At 35.6% G+C, this 25,874-nt stretch overlaps 1 protein-coding gene across 4 annotated transcripts in view; it reads right to left on the reverse strand.

The window, feature by feature from the left end:
- ZNF518A (zinc finger protein 518A) overlaps positions 1-25,586 on the reverse strand; it is a 62,837-nt gene extending 37,251 nt beyond the window's left edge. The window contains exons 1-3 of one of the 4 annotated variants that reach the window (XR_008912725.1): positions 25,372-25,586; positions 20,407-20,537; positions 18,050-18,665 (exon numbers count right to left, since the gene is read on the reverse strand). The gene's annotated coding sequence lies outside the window, so the exon portion shown is untranslated. Of the gene's footprint in view, positions 1-18,049; positions 18,666-20,406; positions 20,538-24,770; positions 24,873-25,371 lie in introns of those variants that run through there. The other 3 variants (XM_056801734.1, XM_056801739.1, XM_056801747.1) reach the window with 3 other exon arrangements.
- Positions 25,587-25,874: the final 288 nt, after the last annotated feature.

The following is a 25,874-nucleotide window of genomic DNA, read 5'->3' on the forward strand; positions in this document are numbered from 1 at the left end:
TTTAATAGGGTAAGACAACTCTTAAAAGTCAAACAGCAGAGAGAGACTGAAAAACCAAAGTGAAGACTATTAAAGACTCTGAGAAAGGAGTGACAAAGGCTGGCTTGGGCATTTCTCAAATAGAGATTCCATTTAGGAGTTCACCAATAGGAGAAGACACCAGAAATGGCAGCACCTTGAAGGATGAGAATCTGTCAGGATGAAGTCTGAAGAGTCAGACTGTGGAGATGAGATAGTACATATAATCTCAGTGTTTTTTTTTTTATGTTTCATTTTGCAACTCTTAAAAAATGTCTTCCATTCTTCATACTTTAAAGGATGGCTTTTATATGTAGGTGGCTGGTTCAAATAGCCTCTCCCCTGATGGTACAACAAAAGAGATTTCTTTGTAGTTCTGATATCTGAATAAAAAGATTTTTTTTTTATTTACAAAAAAAAAAAATTCACCTTCTAAACCTCCTGATATGTTAATAGCATATACTCTCCAGGATGAATGGACATTTCAGTCCATCAGGAATCTAGAATTCTTCCTTTAGCCATAGGAAGATTTGCTAAGTGGTACTTTGGATAGAGTACTAGGTCTGTGTCAAGAAGACTTGAGTTCAAATTAGATTTCAAACTTATATAAGCTGTGTGAGCCCTGGACAAGTCACTTAATTTCTGTCTCAGTTCTTCATATATAAAATACATAAAACCTCCCAAAGTTGTTGTGAGAAGAGAAAGAGATAATTGTAAAGTGCTTAGCACATGGCGCTATAGTATATAAAAGTGATATATGAAAGTTATTATTATTGAGAATAGGCCTTAAGGACACTTAAGAGAAAAAAAAGAGTTGATTCAATTGAGCTATGCTGAATCTTTATGATATACCAGCTAAGCATTCAGTAATGATTAATTATTGAATGTCAACTGGAAAAGAGATTTCCAATAGAGTCCTGAAGGAGATGTGCTTAAATCCTATGATGTTTAACATTTATCAATAATTTGAATAAAGGCATAGATTACATCTTTATTTAATTTCCTATAAGAGAGAGAGGAGGTGGCATGTGCTAGGCAAGTCAAACCACCATTACTACTTTGACCAACATCTCCCCTCAGAAACCAATGGAGATAGTCCAGAACCCTGAACCCTAAAAGTGTCTGGGGAATTACAATAATAAATTTGACATGAAGCTGTTATCTTCAATACTTATTGACATCCTCATGTATTTTCTCATCTCTCATTCACAGCATTACTCTTACCAGAATGTGAAAAACAAGGATTGTCTTATTTTTCTGTTTGTATCCTTGGCACTTGCCATAATCCTTTGAACATAGTAAATGCTTAATAAATGAATTTTCATTCATTTCTTCACTGAAGGCATTAGGATTCCAAATAGACATTTACTTATTTTCAACCTATCAGAATGCATTTCATCATCATCTAGTGTCTTTAAATTATGCAAATTTACATTTACCTTCCAAGGCTTCTCCTTACTCCAAGTAGCTGTTGTCTACAAAACTCAAGGACACCTTACTTCCCTACTCAACGAGTATCTGGCTCATAATCTTTCCTTCCCAACTCCTGCCCTTATATGAGGGCAAGATACAGATGGATACTCCTTTAAACACACTAACCTCCCAGTTCCTCAATTTATTCATTTCCCATGATGTACTCCTTAATGCCATCTCAGCCACACACAAAGATGACCATACTCTTGATTTTGCCACATCACTCACAAATGCAACAGTCCCATGTTCATAAAATCTAAAATTTCTTTATCTGATCACAATCTACTAGCACTCCACCTGCCTTCAAATATCTAACCCTGTTCTTTTTCCACATGATGATCTCCATTCTCTCAACCCTCACTACATTGGCTAAACTCTTCTCTTTTTCTATCTTGATCCCATGGTGAATCAGACTAACTCTACAATGTCCTCAAGGACCTTGCTCCCTTATATCATCAATCATTTCTTGCCAAACCAAAGTCTTTGATCACTTGCATATGCCCTTGCCCTTTCTTATAAATCCACGCTTATTCAGTAAAAATGTTTTTTGGTAGTTTGATGGGTATGGCACTAAATAAGTAAATTAATATGGGTAAGATTGTCATTTTTATTATGTTAGCTCATCCTACCCATGAGCAATCTATGTTTTTCCAATAAATCCATGCTACTGAAGGTGGGAAAAAATGATGCAACTATGCTAAGTTCAAAACAAATTCATGCTACAAAATCTCAACTGGGTCCTTGAAGCTAGGCAATCTTTATCTTGTTGTTCAACTCTTTATGGTCCCACTGGGGTTTTCTTGGCAAAGATACTGAAGTGGTCTGCCATTTCCTTCTCTAGCTAATTTTATAGATGAGGAAATAGTGGCAAACAAGGTTAAGTTACTTGACCTAAGTCATACACCTACCAAGTGTCTGAGTCCACATGTGAATTCAAAAAGATAAGTCTTCCTAACTCCAGGCCCAGCACTCTATCCATGGCACATCCTATATGCCTAGGGAATTCTTTTACATCTCCCTAACTCCATATACTAGTACACCTTTAGTATGTATACTAGTACACTAACAGTGGCTTTTCCTAAATCTTCTAAAACCTCCCATGGCTCCTCCCCTCCCACCACTCAGTTAATAATTTTGCCTTATTTCACTGAAAAAAATTGAGGTCATTCAGAGAACTCCCTATTCTTTTCCCTCATATTACCCAGATGTTTTCTGCTACTTTCTCCTCTTTCAATCACCTCACATGATGAAATGGTCCTTCTCTTTGTCAAGGCTAACTGCTCTAGGTGTAGAAGTAAACCCATTTCTTCCCTCTTCTATAGATATCCCCCATTTATTATTGACACTCTCTCTCTCTCTCTGGATATTAGTTGCTTCCCCACTGACTACAAATATTTCCATGTCTCCCCCATTCCTGAAAAAACAAACCTTCATTTGATCCATCTACTCCTGCTAGCTAGTAACTTTTATCTCTTTCCTTTCGTGGTTATATTTCTTGAGAAGTCAATCTAAGATAAGTGCCTCTACTTCCTCCCCCTTAACTCTTTACAATCCAGCTTCAAATTTCATCAATCAAAATTTCTCTCTCCAAAGTTACCAATGCTCTCTTATTGGCATTTCTAATGGTCTTTTCTCAGTCTTCATCCTTCTCAATCTCTCTGAAGTCTTACACTATTGATCACCCTCTTCTTGATACTCTCTGTTCTCCAGGTTTTTAGGGCATTACTCTCTCTGGATTCTATTCCTACCTGACACTTTTTTCAGTTTATTTAGTTGGATCTTGATTCAAGTCATGCTTACTAACTCATAGGTGTTCGATATGGTTTTATCCTGGGGACACTCCTTTTTTCCTCTATACTATTTAACTCAGTATAGTAATTCATACTATTTAATCTCATAAATCCTGATCAAGTAGCCAATTATCATATCTAAATTGATGATTCTCAAATCTAATCCAACCCTAATCTCTCTCCAGTTTTAAACTCCAAACTGACATTAAAGATTTCAAACTCTTTGTCCTGTAGACATTTTAACTCAACATGTCCAAAACTGAACTGAGTATCTTTCCCAGTCCCACTAGGCTTGCAATCTAAGTATTAACTCTTCACATCCAATGTGTTGTCAAGGCCTGTCAAACTAATCTTTGCAACATTTCTCAAATATGTCCCGCTTTTCTACTCTTAATACTATTACCACCCTGGTTCGCCTGAACCTCATCTTTTCATACCAGGGTTATTCCCATAGCCTGCTAGTTGTTCTGCCTGCCATACATCTCTCCATGATCCAGTCCATTCTCCACTCAGCCATCAAAATGGTTTTTCCTAAAGCACATGTCACCCACCTACTCAATTTATCCAGGGGCTCCCTATCATCAAGATTAAATATAAAATCTTCTGGCATGCAAGAACCTTCATAACATGGATCCTTCCTTTCTAATTTTCTTATACCCTGTGCATATACTTCTATCCAGTTACACTGGCCTCTTGGATGTTCCTTGAACAATATACTCTATCTTCTTCCAACTCCAGGCTTTTTCACTCTTCATGAAATACTCTTCTTCTTCATCTATGCTGCCTTGGGCTTCCCTGAATTCCTTCAAATTTTAGCTAAAATCCCATCTTCTACAGAAGACTTACCCAACCCCTCTTAATTCTAGTGCTGTCCTTCTGTTGATTCTTTCCAATTTATCCTGACTATAACTTGTTTGTATATAGTTATTTTCACGTTATTTCCCCTATTAAGACTGTGAGCTTCTTAAGGGCCAAGACAAATTTTTATCTTCTTTGTATCACTAGCTCTTAGCACACAAAGTCCAATCTTCTCTCTGTTGTCATAACAGCTGTTAGATCTTATGTGATCCTGACTGTGATTCCTTGATACTTTTAATTTCTTCTTTTGGGGCATTTACAGAATTTTTATTTGATGTGGAAGTTCTGAATTTTAACTCTAATGTTTCTATATATTTTTAGTTTCTTTTAGAAGACAAATATTTTTTCTATTTTCATTTTGTCTTCTGGTTTTAATAAATCAAAGCAGTTTTCATTTGAGATTTCTCAAAATATGTATCCAGCCTTTATTCTAGTGATTGTTTTCAAGGAGTCTTGTGATTCTTAAATTGTCTCACCTTGATTATATTCCAGGTCAATTGTTTTTGATAGTATATACTTTATATTTTCTTAGGGTTTTTTTTCTTCAATTTTTAAAGTTTTACTATCTCATCTCAAGTAGTTATTGGGTTGTTTGGTTCACTCTAATTTTCAGAAGTCCATTACTTAGATAAAATTTCCCACTTTCCATTCTAAGTTACTAATTCAAGTTCTAATTTTTCTTTCAAAGTCCTTACCTCATTTTTTATATGTTGCTTCATTTCTTCCAAGAATTCTTCTATTGCTCATTGTGACACCTTTTTTTTTTCTCTGAAGCTCTTGCCTACAGGTGTTGAGAAGTTATCTTCTTGTTTGGAGTTTTCCTTTTGGGTTACTCTTGATTTACATTTCTTCATAGTTCAATGTCTTCTATTTTTTCCTATCAGGAGCCTGATTAGCTCCTGATTCTGGATTTATGTGAAAACCAGCCTCAACCCCCTAGTGACAATCCTGAATTAGCTGGTTGGGCCCTGTTTGACCTTGACCTCATTTTCACTGGATCCTGCCACTGGTTTCCAAACTTTTTGTATGTGGTCTCAGAGTCCTAGTAAGCTCCAGTCCCACCATCATATTTCTAAGGTTAATTTTTCACTGACATAGACTAATATTCCCTCATCTCCCCACAGGTTTTCTTAGAGATTCTACCAACCTCTTTGGCAAGACCCCTATTCTAGTTTCCAAATGTTCTAATTATCTTTTTAATCAGTCCTGGAATAAATAAAGAAACTTACTTTAAAAAAAAAAACCTGAATTTTTGGTCATTTTTCAATCAAATGTTCTTTTAAAATCATTGTTAGAAGTAAAGAGAGAAAGATTTGATCTGCTCCTTTCACTTGGCCATCTTAACCTGTCATATGTATAAGTATAGCAGTCTCATTAAATCTGTAAAGACACAAAGCTGGGAGGGATAGCTAACATATCCAGTGGAGTCAGAATTCAAAAATATCTTCATAGTCTATATCATTGAGATAAACCCTTATCCTATGAATATTAATAAGAACAAATGTAATGTTTTACATTTTGTTTCTAAATTTCAGCTTTTCAAGTACAAGATGACTTGACAGCAACTAAGTGGTATATGGATAGCATGCTGAACCTAAAACCAAGAGGATGTGAATTCAAACTCAGACTTGGACACTACCTGTGTGTCCCTGAACAAGTTACTTAACCTCTTGCCACTTCCAATCTGTAAAATGTGAATAATTATAATAGCACCTGCCTTCCAGGTTTGTTGTAAAGATAAAATATATCCAAAGTACTTTATAAATCCTGAAGCACTATGTAAATACTAGCTATTGTTATTTTTACTATTATTACTATTGAATAGCAAGATTTGAGGATTTCATACTCAATGAGTAAAAAGTGTGATATGGCAGCAAAAATATATACATATAATCTTAGTTATATTGAGAAGCATCGTGTCCAAGAGTAGAAAAAGACAATAATGTTTTTTCTACACTGGTCAGACCATACCTGAAACACTGAATTGAGTTCTAGGCAGCACATCTGAGGGAAGAAAATGATAGGGAGTAAAGCATCCAGATGACTACATTCAGAATGATGAAGTCTCATATTCAGGCAAAACAAGAATTGGTTGAAAGCACTTAAATACTTGTTGATCAACTGATAGCACTGGAGATGTTTAGCCTGAATAAGGTATCAACTAAAACATGATAGCTGTATTTTAGTATTTGAAGAACTGCTATGAAGAAAGTGGATTAGATCTATTCTGCTTGGCCCCAGTGGACAGAAATAATTTTTTTAAATGGGCAGAAATTGGAGAGAGAAAATTAAGATTTGATGTAAGGAAAAACATCCTCACAATGAGAATTACCTGAAAGTGGATCAAGTTTCCTCAAGAGGAAGATGGTTCCCCTTAAATGGAAGCTCTTCAAACAAAGACCAAAATGACTCAAGGTTGGAGATCAATGGTAAAGACAACAAAAAGGAAGGTTTCCCATCAGCTATTTGGGGCGAGAAGAGGATTCAAAGAGTAAAAACCATACTACCTGAAATGGCTTGGATAAAACAATGAATTAAAAGTGAAAAAGTTGAATAATTCCTATTCTTTTTTTTTTGTTTTCTTCCAAAGAAAATGTTTGGACTATAAAGAATAGAACATTCATTAAATTCATGGTAAATGAGGAGGTTGATAAGAAAGCATCTGGCTGCCCTCTGTCCCCAGACCTGAATAAATTATATCTTGGGTATCAAAAGAACTGGAAGATATTGGGGATTAAGGGACTTGCTCAGAGTCACAACAGTTAGGAAGTGTCAGGAGCCACATTTGAACACAGGGCCTCCTGTCTAGGGCTGCCTCTCAATCCCCTAAGCCACCTAGCTGCCCCCTCTCAGATTTTTTGAAACACTAAGAATAGGAAAATTGCCATCAGAAAAAGATGAAGGTATCAAAATACAGAATAATAAGTATGATTTCAATTTTTTTTTTTTTTGCAAAACCGTATAATTTAAAGAAAGCAGTGTTAAGTAAAGTTCAGTATGGCCTACTTCAAGAAGTCATACCAAACCAAATCAATTCATTTCCTTTTTATTAAAAGAATAATCAGAAAGGGAATGCTATAAACATAATAACTAGAATTTAGCAAAGCATTTACCAAAGCTTGTCACGTCTTTGTGGAAAAGATTTTAAAATGTTGGTTAAATGACAAAACAGGAAAATTTAGAATTCAACAAATGAACAAAAAAAATCAAGTTTTTAATTAATGGGTCATTCTCAACAGATAAAACTTAGTGGAAATGCTGCAGAAAGCTACTGTTGGCCTGTACTCTTCAACATTTTTCTCAATGACCTAAGTAAAGGCATAGAAGACAAACTTGTCAAATCTGCAGATGACATTAAGTTGATAGAGACACTTAACACATTAAAGGACAGAATTAGGATCCAAAAGAATCTTGACAGGTTGTGAAGATAAGCCAAAACCAATAAGACAAAAATGATTAGGGAATAAGTATACGGTTTTACACTAGGGTTTTTTAAAAAATCAACTTCATAAATATAAGATAGAGGAGATATGACTACACAATTTTTCCTGCTGAAAAAGATTTTAGGAATTTTAGTGAACTCCAAGCTTAAATGAGTAAATAATGTGGCATGGCAGCCAAAAAACTAATGCAATCCCCAGCTGCATTAAATGATGTATAATATAAAGATTTAAACTTTTTATTTTGAGAAGAAATTCTTAAGGTTCACCAGACTGCCAGGATGGGAGTAAGGGTATGCATGACACAAAAATGTTTAATAACCCTTGCTTTAGTGACTGAAAGCCCACTGCCACTTCCACTTTGACTTCTTGTCTCCAGTTTTATTTTCTTTGAAACTATGGTTTGAGTATTTCAACTAAGACTGTATGTTACTTGTTTAAGAAAGGAATAATTCAAGACCAAGATGATCAGATAAGAATTTGAAAATAATACCCGAAGAGAAATAATTGAGGAAAACTAGGGATGTTGAGTTAAAAGAAGATTTGGGAGCAACATGGTCAGTTATCTTGTAACTGATGAAGTGACTTGCAGAAGAGGAAGCAAACTGTATTTGGACCAATAGGATAGGAGTTACTCAGAAGCAGATTTTGGCAGAAGTGTTAAAAAAAGAACCTTCTAATCTTTAAAACTAGACTTTTAAGTGCAAGAAATAAAGTATGGTTTAGTAAATGGGGAGCTGACCTCTCTCTTAAGTCAATAAACCAACAATTAAATTCCTGCTTATCTTCTAGGCATTTTGCTAGATGTTGGGAACACAAAAAAGGGAGTCCCTGCCTTAAAGGATTTTACATTCTATTAGAGAAGACATAGCATGAATATACCTTATGCATACTGTGCTATAATATATATTTGTATATGTAATATATGTGTGTATATTATATGTGTATATATGTATATACACTGGTATGGAGGGCTTATCATGCCCTCCTAGGGCAGCTCTCTGGCCACTGACCCCCACTTGACCCCCAGCTCTCACTTGTGGCTCCTAGTAGCTGCTAGCATGTGGCATCGGCCACACCCCAGGCAATGGCTTCGACAGGCCGGCTAAACCTTGTGAGAGTAGCCATCGGGTCGTAGACCCCTGGTAAACCAGGGCCTTGATCACCCAGCATGTGAAGACTGCTTTGGCCAAACAGACAGAAGAAACCAAAAAGAAGGTTCAACAGCTGAGAGGGCGATGCAGCAAAGCACTGTGGAGTGCTTAGGGCGTGTTGGAGCACAAAGGACAACACGGCCATCCTATGCAGCTGAGGAAGTCTCCAGGTGTAACGACTTTTCATACCACTGGACCCAGGCTTCCAACGCCGAGAGTGGGACTGTCTCTGTGCATCGACTCTTCCACTTAAATCTCTTTCACGCACAAGTGTCTTTGTGCACATTCATCTTTGTACTTCAAAGTCATATGAGGGTACACCATAGATGAAAACGCACAAAGACAATCATCATTCTTGGTTACCGAAAGACTACTACTACTACTAATATAAAGAATGAGGGAAGTAACAGTTCTTCTGTCTCCACTCTAGTCAGTCATTTTGAACCATGTTCTGGGTTCCACATTTTAAAAAGAGGTTAAAAAACGAGAGTATCCAAAATTGAGTGACCCAGACAGGAAAAGAACTGGAAATCATTTAGACAACAATCAATTAAAGGCACCCAGGTGTTTATCTGAAAGAAGAATCACTTGTGTACAAAGAGGAAGAACATAACTGTCTTTAAGTATCTGAAGAAATATCATAAGGAAGAGAAATTAGGATTGCTGTTTGCCTCAGAAAGTAGGCCTAAAAACAAGAGCTAAAAGTTGTAGAGATGTAGTGTAATAAAAGATCTGGCAATTAAGAGTTGTAGAAAAGTAGAATGGACTGCCTTACAAGGCAGTGGGTTTCCTCTCCAGGGAAATCAATCGGAATCTAGATAATCTCTTGTCAGTGATGTTAGAGAAGGAATTTCTTGTCAAGTATCACTTAGATTAGATGGCTTCTGAGGTCCCTTACAACTCTGAGACTATATGTCTCAGTGATCAGGTTCCTTGGTTTCCCACTGAGAAACTGTTACATTGGAAAGGTGCAAAGAACACTCTTGTTCAGAACCAGTCAAGTGGAATTCTCCTATTCTCACCAAAAAAAAAGTACTATTTGGTGGCCAATTCTAGGAATTCTTAACCTGTTTCATATCAAAGACCCCTTTGGCAATCTGGTGAAACTTATGAATTCCTTTAGAATGTCTTTTAGAAAAAAAATAAAATCCTTACCTTCCATCTTGGAAGAAGATAAGAAGGTAAGAAGAGAGTAGAAAGAGGTAAGCAAGAAACTTAACCTCATATATCTCTCCCTTACCCTTCTGTCTTAAGAATTCTTACTAAGACAGAAAGGGTTTAGAAAAATAATAAATTCACTGTGAAAACATAAGATAATATATGTGTTCTATTGCCAGTGTAGAATTATACAAATGTAAGATATTACTGTTTCTGTTAAGGTACTTAGTCTAGTTAATTCCACTCAGATAATATCTACTTTAAACCATTAACTTTTAATCACGGAGTACCACATGAAACAATGTATTTTCCATATAAGAAAAACACAGCACTATATTAAAAGAATTACAATAATTTACCTATGCATTATAAAACCTAGCTACACCTTAACTATTTGACTTTCTTTATAATTACCACCCAACATCTACCATCTCTTTGAATCAAGTCAGTATCTTCACTTTTTGAGCAGGCTTTGGTCATACCAGATTCTATGCCTTCACTGATGTGTTTCCTTTTCCTATCAAAATCCTACCTATTCTTATACTCAAGTGCTGTGTCTTCCGTGTAACTATAAAGTCCTCTATAATCTCTCCCTTATCTGACCTCCAAAAGCACTTGCAGTCTAAATCATTTAAGTCAAATAGTGATGTTTTCCAAATGCTCCTATTTACAGATGACAAAGTTAAGCATCTGCTTTGTGCCAAGCATTGTGCCAGGTATCAGACAAATTAGTGTAATAAATAAATAACTTTTATACGTGAATTTACCTTTCAAAATAGTAGTTAAACACACAGTAGTTTAAAAAATAGGACACTAATAGGTGATGTGAGGATCAGGGGAAATTCCATGCAAAAAGTAATGGCTGAACTGCATTTAGAAGGAAGATTCTTTAAAAAGAGTCTGAGGAGAGAGCTCAGTGCAAGCACAAGAGATATCCAGTACAAAGGCATAGTCAAAGGAGATGGAATATCATTTATGGGCCAGTTGGGTAGGATCACAGAGCATGGGAGGAAGGAGGCTGGATAGTAAGGCTGGAAAGAGAAATGGTAGTTAAGTTATGAAGGAATTTTTGCCTACTAAATGCAATGCCTAACACATAGCAAAGAGTTAAATTCTTGTTTTAACTTGTTTTGTGTTTTTGTTTATTGATTGTTGAACCACTGACTTGATTAAAGAAGCAATAAACCATTTCTGAGGCTTATCACATAGGTAGTGACATTGTCACATCTTCAGTTAACGAATATCACTTTGGTGCTGCTATTGATGAGAGACTAAAATGGAGATTGATGAGAGACTAAAATGGAGACGAGGCCTCAGGCAAAGAGGCCAATTAGGGAGGCCACAGCAATAGATAAAGCACAAAAGGCTCCAAACCAAAGTGGTAGCTCTTGTGAATACAGAGAAACATTCAAGTGAGAGATGTATCAAAGAGGTATATGCAGTCAGATATAGCAGCTGAATAGACATGAGAGATGAGGGAAAATGAAGTTTGAGAAAATCCAAGGCAAGAACCTAGAAGACTAAAAGAATGGTGGTACAAGTCACAGAAATAGGTAAGAACAAAAGACAGAGGGGTTTCAGAGAAAAAGAGAATGAATTCTGTGTTGAACATGCTATTTGAAATGTGTCTGGGACATCCAGTTTGAAATATCCAAATGACAATTGGTGATAAAGTACTGAGGAGCAAAAGATAGACTGGGACTGGATTTAAAGATTGAGGAATAACTGTATACAACTGGTATTCAAACAATAATTAAAACCGTAGGAGTTTGGCAAGTCACCAGAAGAATATAGAGAAAGAGTAGATGGCATAATACAAAATTTTGGAAAATATCACTGTTATAAGTCATAGACCAGCAAAGGAGACTAAGATAAGTTAAGAAGAAAAGGATGGAAGAATGCCAGAAAATCCCAGGGAGAAAGTATTTGGAAGGAGATGAAGAATGAAAAAAGAAAGTCAAATCTGACAATTAAGAGGCCATTGTAGCCTTGGAGAGAGCAGCTTCAGTTGAAAAACAAGAACAGAAGTAGTATTGTAAAGGGTTGAGGAATGGATAAGAGTATTTACAGCACAAAATGGCAGCTGTATGAAGAGGAAGGAGACCACCCAACTTCTATGTATCCAATCCAACAAATCCCTGAAGAATACACTGGACCAAATAATGATCTAGAAATCCAAATAGAAACTATAGTAGCTTGTTTCATTCTAAGAAATGCACAAGATATTGTTGAAAAGTAATAGGGTAAAAAATGGATTTGAATTCTGGACTTCAATCCCCACAAGCCCTTGCTCCACTTCCCCAAAATGCTTTGTAATCACACTGAATTCTCGCCTGGGCGAGAATACAAATGATTATTGAAAGGAGTTCTCCGCCTACTGAAAGGTCTTTTTGGACTTCAGTTTTGGAGCAGACGCGGCTCTTCCATGATGTGAGATTATCTATCTTGTCTAGGCCTCTCTGGCCTAGGCATGTGTTTCTTATCCTGTATTTTCTTTGATCCTTAATTTTTAATAAACCTCATAAAAATATAATACTCCTTGCAGAGAGAAACTAATTTCTACCTACCTCAGTCTCCCCAAATTTTTAATCTTTACAATAGGAAAGGGAACCCACCAGCACATTTTACACCATTAATGGTGACCTTTTTAGAAACTATGTACCTTGCCCCTCTTCCCACCGCCTTATCCCAGACAGGGAAGGGAAAAAGACAAGGGAGTGTCCCAAGCACTCTGCTGGGGGAGGGAGCAGGCACTTCCATTGGGCTGCTGGGTAGAGAAATAGAAGGTGTGATGGAGTTAGGGAAAGGAGCAGTTCTGCCAGTGTCCCTCTACCTTTCTAGTAACTAACTCAGGCAGGTAACAGTGCACGTGTTCACAAAGAAGTCTCTAAGTGTCATCTTTGGCACATGTGCCATAGGTTCACCATCATGGTTCTAGAACCTTGGCATGACCAGATTATTTTGAGAGACACATAATTTAGAAAGCCCTATGGTGAGGACTTGGGAAGTACCTCGGAGCAACACTAGGAAACAGCAACAACCACTGTGCAGTGCAGAGATTCTTAGTAATCTGTCCTGAGATGTCAGAGGGGGGCTTGAAATCTCCAGTGCTCTGAAACTTAAAGATTCAGAGAAACCTAATTCCAGGGGATGGATGTCAGATCAGGAATCTTATCCAAAGGCAAAGCAAGGGGAAGAACATTACTGTGGAATAAAGTCCAAATTAATTATAAAAACTAATGAGTTAAAAAGATGAGTAAGTCAAAGAAAACACCCTCTACTATAAAATATTATCTCAAATCTAAAGATTTTCCCTACCCCACCCCCACCCTCAAAAAAAGAAAAGAGTAACTGTATGGCTATTATAAACAGAAATTCAAAGGAAAAACAGACTTTTCATAAGAAGTACACATCTAAAAGACATAAAGCAAGAGCTTAAAAATGGAAATAAAAGCTCTTGAGAAAAGAAATGGAAGGAAATAAGTAGCTTAGAAAAGAAAATAGTAAGCTATACCCAGGTAACAAATTCCTAGTAAATCTGAATAGATTAAATATAAGTCAATTATTCCACAGAACAGCAAGCAATATTGAAACAAAAATATAAAAACTGAAGAAAACATGCTATTTCTGATTAGAAGTAACTTACTTAGAACATACATCAAAGAACAGACAATTTAAGCATCACTAAAAGAAATTGAAGAATCAATAATCAGAAAGAGTAAATCAATGAATTTGGCATGTAATTAAAGATATTCAACAAATAAAAAATTTTAAATCTCCAATTAAACAACAAAATAGAAATCCTGAAAACCAAAGATTAACAAAAATAAATGCTAAAAAACTGAATGTTAAATAAGAAATAAAACTAGGAACTAGATTTTAGGAAAAAATTAAAAAACAGATAAAACACTGACTAATTTAATTTTTAAAAAGGAGAAAACCAAATTACCAGTATCAAAAATGAAAAAAGATGAATTCAGAAATAATGAAGAAATAAAAGCAATTATTAGAAAGTCTATATACCAACTATATGTCAATAAAATTGACAATGTAAATGAAATGGGTGAATATTTACAAAAATATAAATTGTTCAGAATAACAGAACAGAAAATAGAACACATAAATAACCCCCTTAGAAAAAAAAACTGAACAAGCAAAAAATGAATTCCCTAAAAAAAAAAAGACTAAATGAATTCTACCACACATTTAAAGAACAATTTGTTCTAAAATTCTATAAACTACTTGAAAGAATTAAAGAAAAAGAAGGAATTCTAGGACATTTCTTCTCTGACATGATACTTAAATCAAGGAAAGTCAAAAAAGAAAACTATAGGCCAATTTAATTAATGCATATTAATGCAAAAATTTTAAATAAAATAGTAGCAAAGCAATTATAGTAATCTGTCAAAAAGATCACACGCAATAGCCAAACTAGACTTGTATCAGGAATGAAGAGCTGGTTTAATATTAGGAAAATTCTAAGCAAAATTGATCAAATTAAAAACAAAAATCATGATGATTTCAACAGATGCAGAAAAAGCAATATAACATCTATTCTTGTTAAAAACATTAGAAAGCAGGTATAAATGGAATTTTCCTTAAAATGAGAAGTATCTATCTTAAATTACGAGCAAGTATTATCTGTAATGCGGATAAACTAGAGAACTTTCCAGTAAGATCAAGAATGAAGCAGGGTCCATTACTACCATACTATTTAATAAATGTAGAAATGCAAACTGATAAAGACAAAATATAATAAGGAATAAGCTTAGAAAATGAGAAAACAAAACTATCACTTTTTTGCAGATGATTATGATTTGCTTAAGGAACCCCAGAATCAACTTAAAATCTAATCAAAACAACGAACAACTGCAGTAAAGTTGCAAGATATAAAATAAACCTACACAAATGATGAACATTTCACTGTTACTAACAAAAACCAAAAGTAACAGATAAAGAAAATTAAATTTACAATAACCACAGAATATATGAAGGATTTAGGTACCAAAATACACTATATGACCATAATTACAGGAACTATATGACGATAATTACAAAACTCTCAACTCAAATTAAGACAGCTCTCAATAGCTGGAGAAATATTATTTTGCTCCTGAGTAGACTATGAAAGTGGCAAGTAGACAGCACACAGGATAGAACAGCAGGCCTGGTGGAGTCAGGAAAACTTAAGTTCACCTCCAGCCCCACACACTTACTAACTGGACCCTGGGTAAGTCATTTAACCCTAGTTATCTCAGTTTGTTGTCTGTAAAATGAGCTGGAGAAAGAAATGGCAAACTGCTTCAGTATCTTTGCCAAGAAAACCTCAAATTGGGTCAATATCAGTCAGACACAACTGAAATAGCTATACAACAAATAAATGATGAAAAGAATGGTTTCAGAAAACCTGAGAAAATGTGTATAAACTGATGTAAAGTGAAGAGAGCAGAACCAGAAGAAAAATTTATATAATAACAATAATATTGCAAAGATGATCAATTATGAAAGACCTGGTGGCTCTGATCAATACAATAATCAACCATATTCCAAAGTACTCATGATGAAACATTCTATCAACCCTCCAGACTCGGAGTACAGAGACTGAAGCTTATTTTCTACTAATATTTTTCCTTTTCTGAGAATATGACTAATGTGGAAATTTGTTTTGCAGATTTGTAATGAGTTTTATTTTTCTTATCTTTTTGCAGTATGAGGGGGGAGGGAGGAAGGAATCTGAAAATTAAAATTAAATTTAAAAATTAATACTTGAACTCCCCAGATACTACAACCAAAAAGCCTGGATACTATATTTCTATTTTTCCTCTGCTAAAAACATTTATAACAAAGCAAAATAAATTCTCATATTAGCCATGTCTCCCCACAAAAGAAAATGTCTCCAACTGCATTCTGGGTACATCACTGCTTCATGATGAATTGGGCAACACTTCATTGTTTCGAATTCCTCAATTGATGAGCATGTTCTCAATTTCCAATTCTCTGCTACCACAAAAAAGCTGTTATGAATATTTTTGTATAAATGGGTCTTTTTCCTCTTTATTTGACTTGTTTGGGATAAAGACCCTAGTAGCATTATTGCTGCATCAAAAGCTAGTTTAATGCATAGTATGGTAGATTTTAGGGAATAGTTCCCAAATGTTTTCTAGAATGGCTACATTAATTCTCAGCTCCAACAAGAATACATTAATGTATGAGTTTTCCCAAAGTATCTCCTGCCCACAGCATTTGTCATTTCCCCTTTTTGACAATGTCATTGATTTGACTGGTATAATGTTATTTTACCTCAGGAGTTGCTTTAATTAGCATTTTCTCTAGTTATTGCTGAATTAGAGAATGTTTCATATGGCTACTGACAGTTAATAATTTTCTTTCTCTGAAAAACACCTGTTCATATCCTTTGACCATTTATCAATTGGGGAATAGCTCTTATTTCTATAAACAGGGATCAATTCTCTAAATATCTTACAAATGAGATCTTTATCAGAGAAACTTGCTGCAAAAATCCCCAACTCCTAATTCCCAATTTCTTTTTTTTTTTTTAATTTTAGCTGTACTGGTTGTGTGTGTGTGTGTGTGTGTGTGTGTGTGTGTGTGTGTGTGTGCAAAATCTTTTTCATTTTATATCATTAGAATTGTCCATTTTACCTCCTGTAAACCTTTGTATCTTATTTGGTCATGAACTTTTAACCTACCCATTAATCTGACAGGTGATTTCTTCCATGAACCTCTAATTTATGATGGCACCAATTATTTCTAAATTATGTACCCATTTTGAGTTTCTCTTCTTTCATCTATAGTGTAAAACCTACTTTAATTCAGACTTCTTTCTAATATTACCAATAGATTTTGTCAAACAATGAGTTCTTGCCCCCAAAGCTGGAATTTTTTTGTTTTCACAAACACTAAGCTACCAATAGTTGCTTGTTTGCTTCTGTAGGCTGTGTACCTAATCTATTGTTCTGACCAATCTATTTCTTACTCAGTAACAAACTGTGGGGACAATTAGGCTTGAGTAGAAGAACTAGAAATCTAGTACTTCAAATACCCAATATTCTGTCCTTTTTTCCACTGATTCCCTTGATATTCTTGACTTACATAATCCTTTGGTAGTTTGATTGGTATGGCAAGAAAAATGTAAAATAATTTAGGTGTTATTTTCATCATTATTATATTGTCTCAGCCTACCCATAAGCAATTTAGTTCTCCAGGTATTTAGATGTCTTTATTTGTGTGAAGTGATTTATAATTATGTTCATATAGTTCTTGTGTGTGTCTCAGCAGAGATTCCTCCCAAGTATTTTTTGTGCTGTCCACAGTTACTTTAAATGAAATTTCTCTATCTCTTTTGCTGGGTTTTGTTGGTAACATAAAGAAATAGAGATTATTTGTGTGGGTTGATTTTATATCCTGAAACTTTGCTGACACTGAAAATTATTTCAATTAAGTTTTTTAATATGACTGACTCTTAAGTAAACAATCAGAACCATCAGTGATCATTTTGTTTTCACTATACTTATGATTATTCTTTTTACTTCTTTTTCTCATCTCATTGCGCTATAGCTCACAGCACTTTCTAGTACAGTACTGAACAGTAAAGTAATAATGGATATTCTAATCACACTAGAAAGAACTTTCAATTTATTCCTATTACAGATAATACTTTCAGTTTTACTTATTTTAAGGAAAACTCCATTTATTCCTATAATGTCTAGTATTTTTAACATAAATGGGTATTATATTTTGTTAAAAGCTTTTCTGAATTGATATTATCATATTTGTGTTATTGTTTTTATTGTTAATATGGTTGATTTTGTTTATACTTTTGCTAATATTGAACCAGTCCTGAATTCCTAGTAAAAAATCTTCTATAAAACCTTTGTATTATATTGTGATCTCACCAGTAGAGCATTAAAATTTTTACATGAATATTCATTAGGGATAGTATTCTTTATTTTTCCCTATTCTGATTCTCCGTGGCTTAGGTATCAACATCATATTTGTGCCACAGAAGGAATTTGGTAGGATCAATTTTCTACCCACTTTTTTTCTTCAAACTGTTTATGTAGTATTAGAATTGTTTTTTAAATGTCTGATAGAATCCATATGATCCAGAGGTGTTTTTCCCTTGGAGTTCACTTCCTTTTCTTTAAATCAACACAGCTAATGGCTTATCTATTTTATTGAAATAAAAATAAATTCTAAATTTTTTTTAAATTTTAAAGCTCCAAAATCTACATACTATTTTTCAAAAAATCATAAGTAACCATAATTAACAACAGAAGGCAAAATGAAGAGATAATGTACTCATTACTTCCTGAAAGAAACCCCCAAAGTAAAAGTCCAAGCAATGATATAACCAAACTCCAGAGCTATGAAGGAAAAAATACTGCAAACAGCCCAAATGAAGCAGTTCCAAGTATCAAAGAGCTACAGTGATGCCTTTCTCCTTCCCAAAAAAGAGGAGGGAAAGAAGTTCAAAAGGAACCACAAGCAAGCATGAAAGTTCTGAAAGTAATGGGAGAACTTTTTATATACCTTTTAAAGTAAAGTAGTTATGAAATGAAGTTTCATAAAGTATCCTTTGTGCTCTGCCATGTGTCTGGAAATGATCTTTTTTGGCATTTAAATCCAGAAAGGAAAAGATGATGTGTAGAAACACAGATAACTTTTTCTAGGAGTGTGGTTGAGAAAGGGAGAAGATATATACGGCAATGGCAGGTCTAGCAAAGTATGTGATTTTTAAAGATGAGAGAAACCTGGAATGCAAAAAGGAAGAAGGACATAGATAAGGAGAAGTTGAAAATAGGGGAATGGGAAGAGATGATTGAAGTTATATAGATGAAGAAAATGTGAGGGGATAGGATATATACACAATATATATGTGAATATAAGTACATATAAACACAAATATCCATACATATCTCTGTTTATGTATATATTGGCTTCTCTGGCTTCCTTTAGGTCCCAACTAAAAGTCTATTATCAATAAGATCCTTTCCCTACCCCTCTTAATTCTTGTGCTTTCCCTCTGCTAATTATTTCCTATTTATCCTATACAAAGCCTACTTTTATATATTTACTTGTTATCTCTCCCCTGCCCCATTAGATTGTGAGCTCTTTGAAGGCAGGGATTGTCTTTTGCTTCTTTTGATAACCCCCCACACTTAGCACAGTGCTCAGCACACAATAGGCATTTAATAAATGATTGAGTGATATGTGGATCTGGATATCAGCATCCCTTTGGATGCTTGCACAATACAAATACAAGTGTGTTTCTATATATACACATATATACATCCTTACATCTATATACATATACCTAGTGAAATTTTCATAGTTAAATATATGCATAAAACATATACATATTTCCTAGTCAACGTCAAAAGCCAAGAACACCTGTTAGCTTCACTTAGTAACCTACTATGAGTCTGTCATCCCTGAACTTATGTAAATATTTTAAATTTATATTTTCAGCCCATATAAGTTCTTGGGGGGTAATGAGTTCCATAAGTTTACTATCATAGGAACAAGCACTTTTTAAAATTTTAAACTTATCTCGTTCCAAGTTTTAAGAAGTCCCTCTCATTCTAATTCTGAGATGTGTTCACCTTAACTGTACCATTCATAATTTTATAGGTTTCCATTCTATCTTCTCTTAACTTTAATCAACTGAAAGAATAATAATTTTTAAAATCTCTCTTCACACAATAAATAGCTTCATCTCTTGAGTCATTTTTGTTATCCTTCTTTGGACCTTTTCCAGTTCAATTAATTCCTTCTTGAATTACAGTGACCAGAATCAAACACAGTTCTAGATATGAATGGAACATGGTTTTGAATGGGAAGGATATTTTCTGATTTTTTTTTCTAAAACCCCATACTTTGCTGGCCTCAGTAGATTATTACGTTCTTGTCTTCTGTAATGGTCTATACAGGGTGTCAAATTTGCAACTATAATCCTGAACAAACCCAAACCAGATTAAAATATAATTGGGATGTTTAACAAAATAAATAAAACTATAACACAAATAACATTAAATTGTGATTTTCTAAGTCAAAATGTGGCCTACAGAAATCTATTTCTATTTGAGTTTGATAACACTGATATATAGAATTCTACAATAACTCCCAAGTCCTTTTTTAGCTATAAATAGTAATTCAAAGCCCATACATCCATAGCATATTACTGTTTTTACCTGAGAACATAACCTTGAACTTGATAATAATAAATTTCATTATCATTTTTCTATTCATTAATACAGGGTGGGAAGACCTTCCCACTATATTTTAGTCTCTTACTATCTTAGAATTTCATTATCAAAAAGTCTTAATGTCATCTTCAAACCTGGAGGTAACATTTTGCAATTTCTCTTTCATAGAATTACTTTACTTAAACATTTTAAACTGTGCATTGTTTTCTGATTCTTCATATTTTCATTTTAGGTTAAATAATTAGTTTTTACTTTTCTTAGATCAGTAATAAAACTATTAACTTACTATTTAAAGACAGACTATACTCCAGTACATCAATCTTTAGCACCCCTCTTCTTCAAGGAACAAAAGGCACACAATACAATGCTTGAAAAAAAGTCACAATCAGGAACACTGATCAAAAGAAGAGATGATATCTGGAAACGAAGATCAGAGTTTGAAAATTATGAATCCAAAAAGATAACAAAATATTTTTACATTATCGACATTATTGTACTTGATATTTGATATAAAGTTTCAAGAAATCAATTAAGAAATGTATATATAAAATACAAAATTAAGATATTTTATCTGAAAAACATAAATCATATTACTAGCAAGAAATATCTTAATTTGCCCCTAATCATCAAGTATTTCACATTACTCATTATGAAGGTAAGATTGAGAGTAAGCTGTTTGTATTTCAATATAACTCATTAATTCTGACTAATTAAGCTTTCATATGAACTTTAACATTTAATTATGTCCATAACATATAGATCAAAGTATTTGTTAGTTTTCTATGCAAGATTTATTCATCAGAACAGTCTTTTACAACCCATTAATATTTATTAAATATTTCAATAGAAACTTGGAACAATAAACTAAAATCCAAAAATATAAAATATTTTTATGTGTTTAAATTTTATACTAAATTAGGAACATATGAATACTTTAAAATGTAAGAAAAAAATCTTATGAACTTTTGTGAATTTTAAAATTACTCCACCCTACTCAGCCAGTGCCTTAGGGGAAGATAAAGTTGTAAACTCCTGATTGAACAATGAAGGTACTCAACTCATACCTTATAGTAAAGCTAGAATCTTAAGCTAGGTCTATTTTTAGATCTAATACAAAAAGGTGTTAAGTACCTGTAAAGGTTAAATTAGTACCTAAAAAGGTCAAGTAATTTACAAAAGGTAAGCTTAACAAAAAGGTGTGAAAGTACTCAGAAGATTTAATCTAACCAGAGAAGGTGAAAACCAAAAAAGGTGAAAACTAAGAATGGGCAGTCCTGGAAAAAAGCATCTACTGTGATTGGTAAAGGTGAAAATTTCAGGGAGGTGACATAAGAGAAAAAAATGTCTTTAAAAGGAAGGGGTAAAAAGTCAGTTCAAGGTAATTCAGTTTGGAAAGTTTCAATTCGGAGTGGAAGAACCCAGCTTGGAGACTGTCTTATGGTGAGTAATAAGACTGACTCACTCTCCCTTAGGCTCAGGGAGGCCACTTTGGCCTAGGCCTTTAACTACTGCTTGGCTCAGCCTGAGCCAGAGCAGTTTAAATTAATTTTCTCTTTTTCCCTTAATTCTTTCTTTATTAATTAAAATCTCCATAAATCCCAGCTGACTTGGGTATTTTTCATATTTGGGAATTTCCCATGGTAACCACTTACTTAGATTTTAAGTTAAAACACTAAAATTATCCTTACATTTTTGGTGTTTACACTTTTTTGTGTTTATACTAACAAATGACCTATAGTCTACATAGTATGTAATTTGACCTGAAGTATGGTAGTAAGAATACTCCCTATTTCATAAGATTGTCCTTTATAAAGCACTTTTAAATCCATTTTTATTGCACTTTACAAATAGTAGGTATTCAAAATATTTCTGATTATTTTAAAAATAAAGTCCTAGATGTTAAATCAACTCCCAATTTCCTTACAATAGGTTTGTATTATATTTAAGAATATAGTGTAACACAGAAGAAAAACAAATGACTTATTTGTTTATATGGATATATGATTTGGGGTTTTGGTTTTAAAAGAATGCTCTATTGCAAAAATGAATAATATGAAAATAGGTATAAGTGATAACATTTGTGTAACCCAGTAGATGTGCTTATTGGATCCAGGAGGAGGGAGAGCAGAGGGGAGGGAAAGAAAATGTAACAGGTAAACATGGAAAAATATTTTTTTTAATTTAAATTTAAAAAAAAAAGGATATAGTGGAGCCACAGCTGGGTGGCTCGATGGATTAAGAGCAAGGCCTAGAGACTGGAAGTACTAGGTTCAAATTTGATCTCTGATACTTCTTAGCTATGTGGCCCTGGAGAAGTCACTTAATCCCCTTCTTCTTCCTTGGAACCAATACACAGTATAATTCTAAGATGGAAGATAAGGGTTTCCAAAAAAAAAAAAGAATATAGTGGAGAGCATCTGGATCTGCAGTCAGGGAACTGAATTAAATTCTCAATTCTACCACTTACTAAACTACCAATAAGATGTGGGGAAAATCACTTCACCTCTTCAGGGCTCATTGGTATAAAAAAATAATTATGGCATTGGATTAAAAAAATGACTGAATTCTGCTCTAACTCTAAATCTATGCCCTCAGACACATGAAGCTCAAAATTCACTTTTATAGTTTTCTTAGTATCAAGTAATCTTAGTGATAAGAGTTGAGTAGTAAAAATCAACTGATAGAAAAAATCTGGGAAGATTTATATGAACTGATGCAAAATGAAAAGAGGGGAACCAGAACATTATACAGAGTAACAGCAATATTGTTTTGTAAGATGATAGATACACTGCAAAAGACTTAGCTACTCTCAGCAATATAAATGATCCAAGACAATTCTGAAGGGTAGTATGAAAAAATCTTTCCACTCCTAGAGAAAATTGATGGAGTCTGAATAGATTGAAGCATACTTTTTTCTTAATTCCTTTGTTTTTCCTTTTTTTGGGGGAGGGGTTCATTTTTTCCCAACAATGCTAATATATGTTTTGAATGACTGCATATGTATAATTTATATCAAACTTCTTGCCTTCTCAAGGAAAGGGGAATGGAAAGAGGGAGAGAATTTGGAACTCAAAATTATTTTATGAATATTAAAAAAAATTTTACATGTAATTGGGAAAAATAAAATATAAATGTTTTTAATCAACTGCTTTTGGTCTTCCCAAAGAATCAAACTTTATATCTTTATATTCACTCAAAAACACAAATTTATTGTATATAGAAAGGCTTATTTTGAATTAAAATGTAAACTTCTCTTAGCTGTAATTTAAAGAACACATTATCAAAAAATAATTTATTTAAAACTGCTTAAAGACCTTATATGTCATCTAGTCCAATCCTTTTATTTTACAGCTCAGAGATTAAAGTGACAAAGTCAAAATCAAATACAGTGCATATCAAAATAAGTGGAAGAGCTCCTGCTTCCACCCTAGGTTCTCTGACTACAAATCCAGTGTTCTTTCCACTGTATCACAATTGAAAGGAAGAGTTTAAATCCATTTAGCCTAATTTATAATGTCATTGAAATATTACTTTAAATGATAAATAGAAAAACCTAAAACAGTGACAATCCAGTTTAGTTGGATAAAATATCAAGGAAGGGGTTAAGGAACAAATTACCTTGGACTCCTTGATCAAGGTAGGGTAACTCAACTAAAATATGGCTTATTATGTTTCCAGGTTTATACATTACTTTTCTTTACTGGATTTTACTATCTGATCAAATTAGCCTTTTTGTTGTTCCTCACATCTGAAATCTCATATCTAGCCTATGGAACCTATACCACCCTGCATTTAGCCCCTTAAAATCCTTGATTTCCTAGCTTATATGAAGACTTTCACAATTCCATCCAGTTTCTCTACTTGCCCTCCCCAAAAATCACCTATTTTATTTATTTATACACACACACACACACACACACACACACTCTCTCTCTCTCTCTCTCTCTCTCTCTCTCTCTCTCTCTCTCTCTCTCTCTCTACAAGCTCCTTGAGGGCAGGGGCACTTTTTTTTTCCTTTGCATTCTCACCACCTAGCACAGTAATATAAACAATCCGGTGCCTCCATATTTCATAGCTCTGAATGTAGCCAAGCAACTGTAATCTTCCAATTTGGTCTAAATATGTGAAAATGCCCATTAGTTTAATTGAAGACACTAAGTCTACAATTCAATTCTCCAAATATTTATTAAGCACCTACTGGGGAAAGAAAGCGAGGAGTGTTTGTTTGCAGGTCCAGCACTTAGTAGGCATTTAATAGAAGCAACCAGATAGGACTTACTTAATGTGCACAGCCCTCACAGTGCTGGGAGACTACAAAGACAAATTGCCCCGTCCTCAAAAGGTTTACTTCGTAGCCAGTGTTCCGAAAGACAACTAACAATCATTTCCCTTAAATCCTAAAGCTGACCTACCCATGATGCTCCAGGAGAAGACCCCCTACGAAACTACTACTCCCCCACCCACCCACCCCCACGGCTCCCAGCCAGCAGCTGCAGCAGCAGCACTGGCTGCCTTTGTGTTAGTTGGCTGATTGGCTGATGGACTGAGTGAATGCCTACACCTGGTGAATAACCTGGGGTGTCCAAGCCCACCCCACTCCCCCGTCCCTCCCCAAATGTTTAAAAAGCCGCCAGATCCCCACAGCTGCACCTGACAAGCGGCCCACGGGTCGCTGACACACCCAGGGCACAGCCTGGGGGCGCTGGGCCCGTGGTCAGGGGCTTCGGGAAAGAGAGAGCGCTCGCCCAAGTTGCCAGCAGCGACAATTAGGGGGCTCCTGAAAGCCCCCGACCTGCTGGAAAGGCAGTGGGTGCCACCCACCCGGCCCCGGAAACGTCTGCGGGGCGTCCAGTGGGACTTCGGGCAGGCCCCCTCCTCCAGACCCCCTGGGGCTCGGCCACGCGGAAGCACACAGCCCACGGGCCGCCGCGCCCAGCCTGCTCGCTCTCCCGCGGGGCCACATAAGCGAGGACGAGATCGGGGGAGCCCAGAGGCCTTGCGGCCGGCCAGCAGTGATCCCAAGACTCTACTGGAGAATTTAATTACAAAAATAAAAAATAAAAAAATAAGTTTGGGGCGAGTTACACGACAGCGGGAACTATTTGACGGACTCTTGGTCTTGAGCAGCCGCCAAGACGGCTCGAGGGGCCCCGCGACCCAGCCGACTCCTCCTCTAGACCCCCAGGAGTTCCCCCCCTCAAGAGCCTCCGCGTCTCGAGGCGACCCTGGCGCCTTGGCTTGGGGAAAATACCTGGCGTGAGCTCCATGGCGGGCGAGTCCCCGATGGCGGCCATAACCCTTCCATCCGGGTATTGCCGACAAGCCCGGTCCTAGGGCTACATACAGGGAAGGCTCGCCTCGGCGGAGGGATACGCGCAGCACCTGAGGGGGGGTGGGGAGAGCGGAGGGGGACGGAGGCCGAAGAGGCCCCTGGACTCAGCTTGGGGCCCGCGGTGGCTGAGGGAGGGGCCCCCCTGCCAAGAGAGCCCTCAGCTAAGCGGGCTAGGACTGAATTGGGCTGTGTCCGGGGACCTCGCGCCAGGCCGAGCGCGGCGCGACCCGGCCCTCGCTGGCTGCAGGGTAGCGGCCATGTCTCCTTTCATTTTGTCCCCCCACTTGACATAAAAGAAGGAAATGGCTGTCCTTGTCACGTCCTTGTTCACCCAGAGGTTCAAGAATGAGCCTGAACGTTCAGAAGTGCACAGCCTGTGGTGGTCACCAAGGACAGCAACTTCCGCCCCGCCCCAGGGCCTC

Source organism: Monodelphis domestica, chromosome 1, assembly GCF_027887165.1.
Source record: "Monodelphis domestica isolate mMonDom1 chromosome 1, mMonDom1.pri, whole genome shotgun sequence".
Taxonomy (NCBI): Eukaryota; Metazoa; Chordata; class Mammalia; order Didelphimorphia; family Didelphidae; genus Monodelphis; species Monodelphis domestica.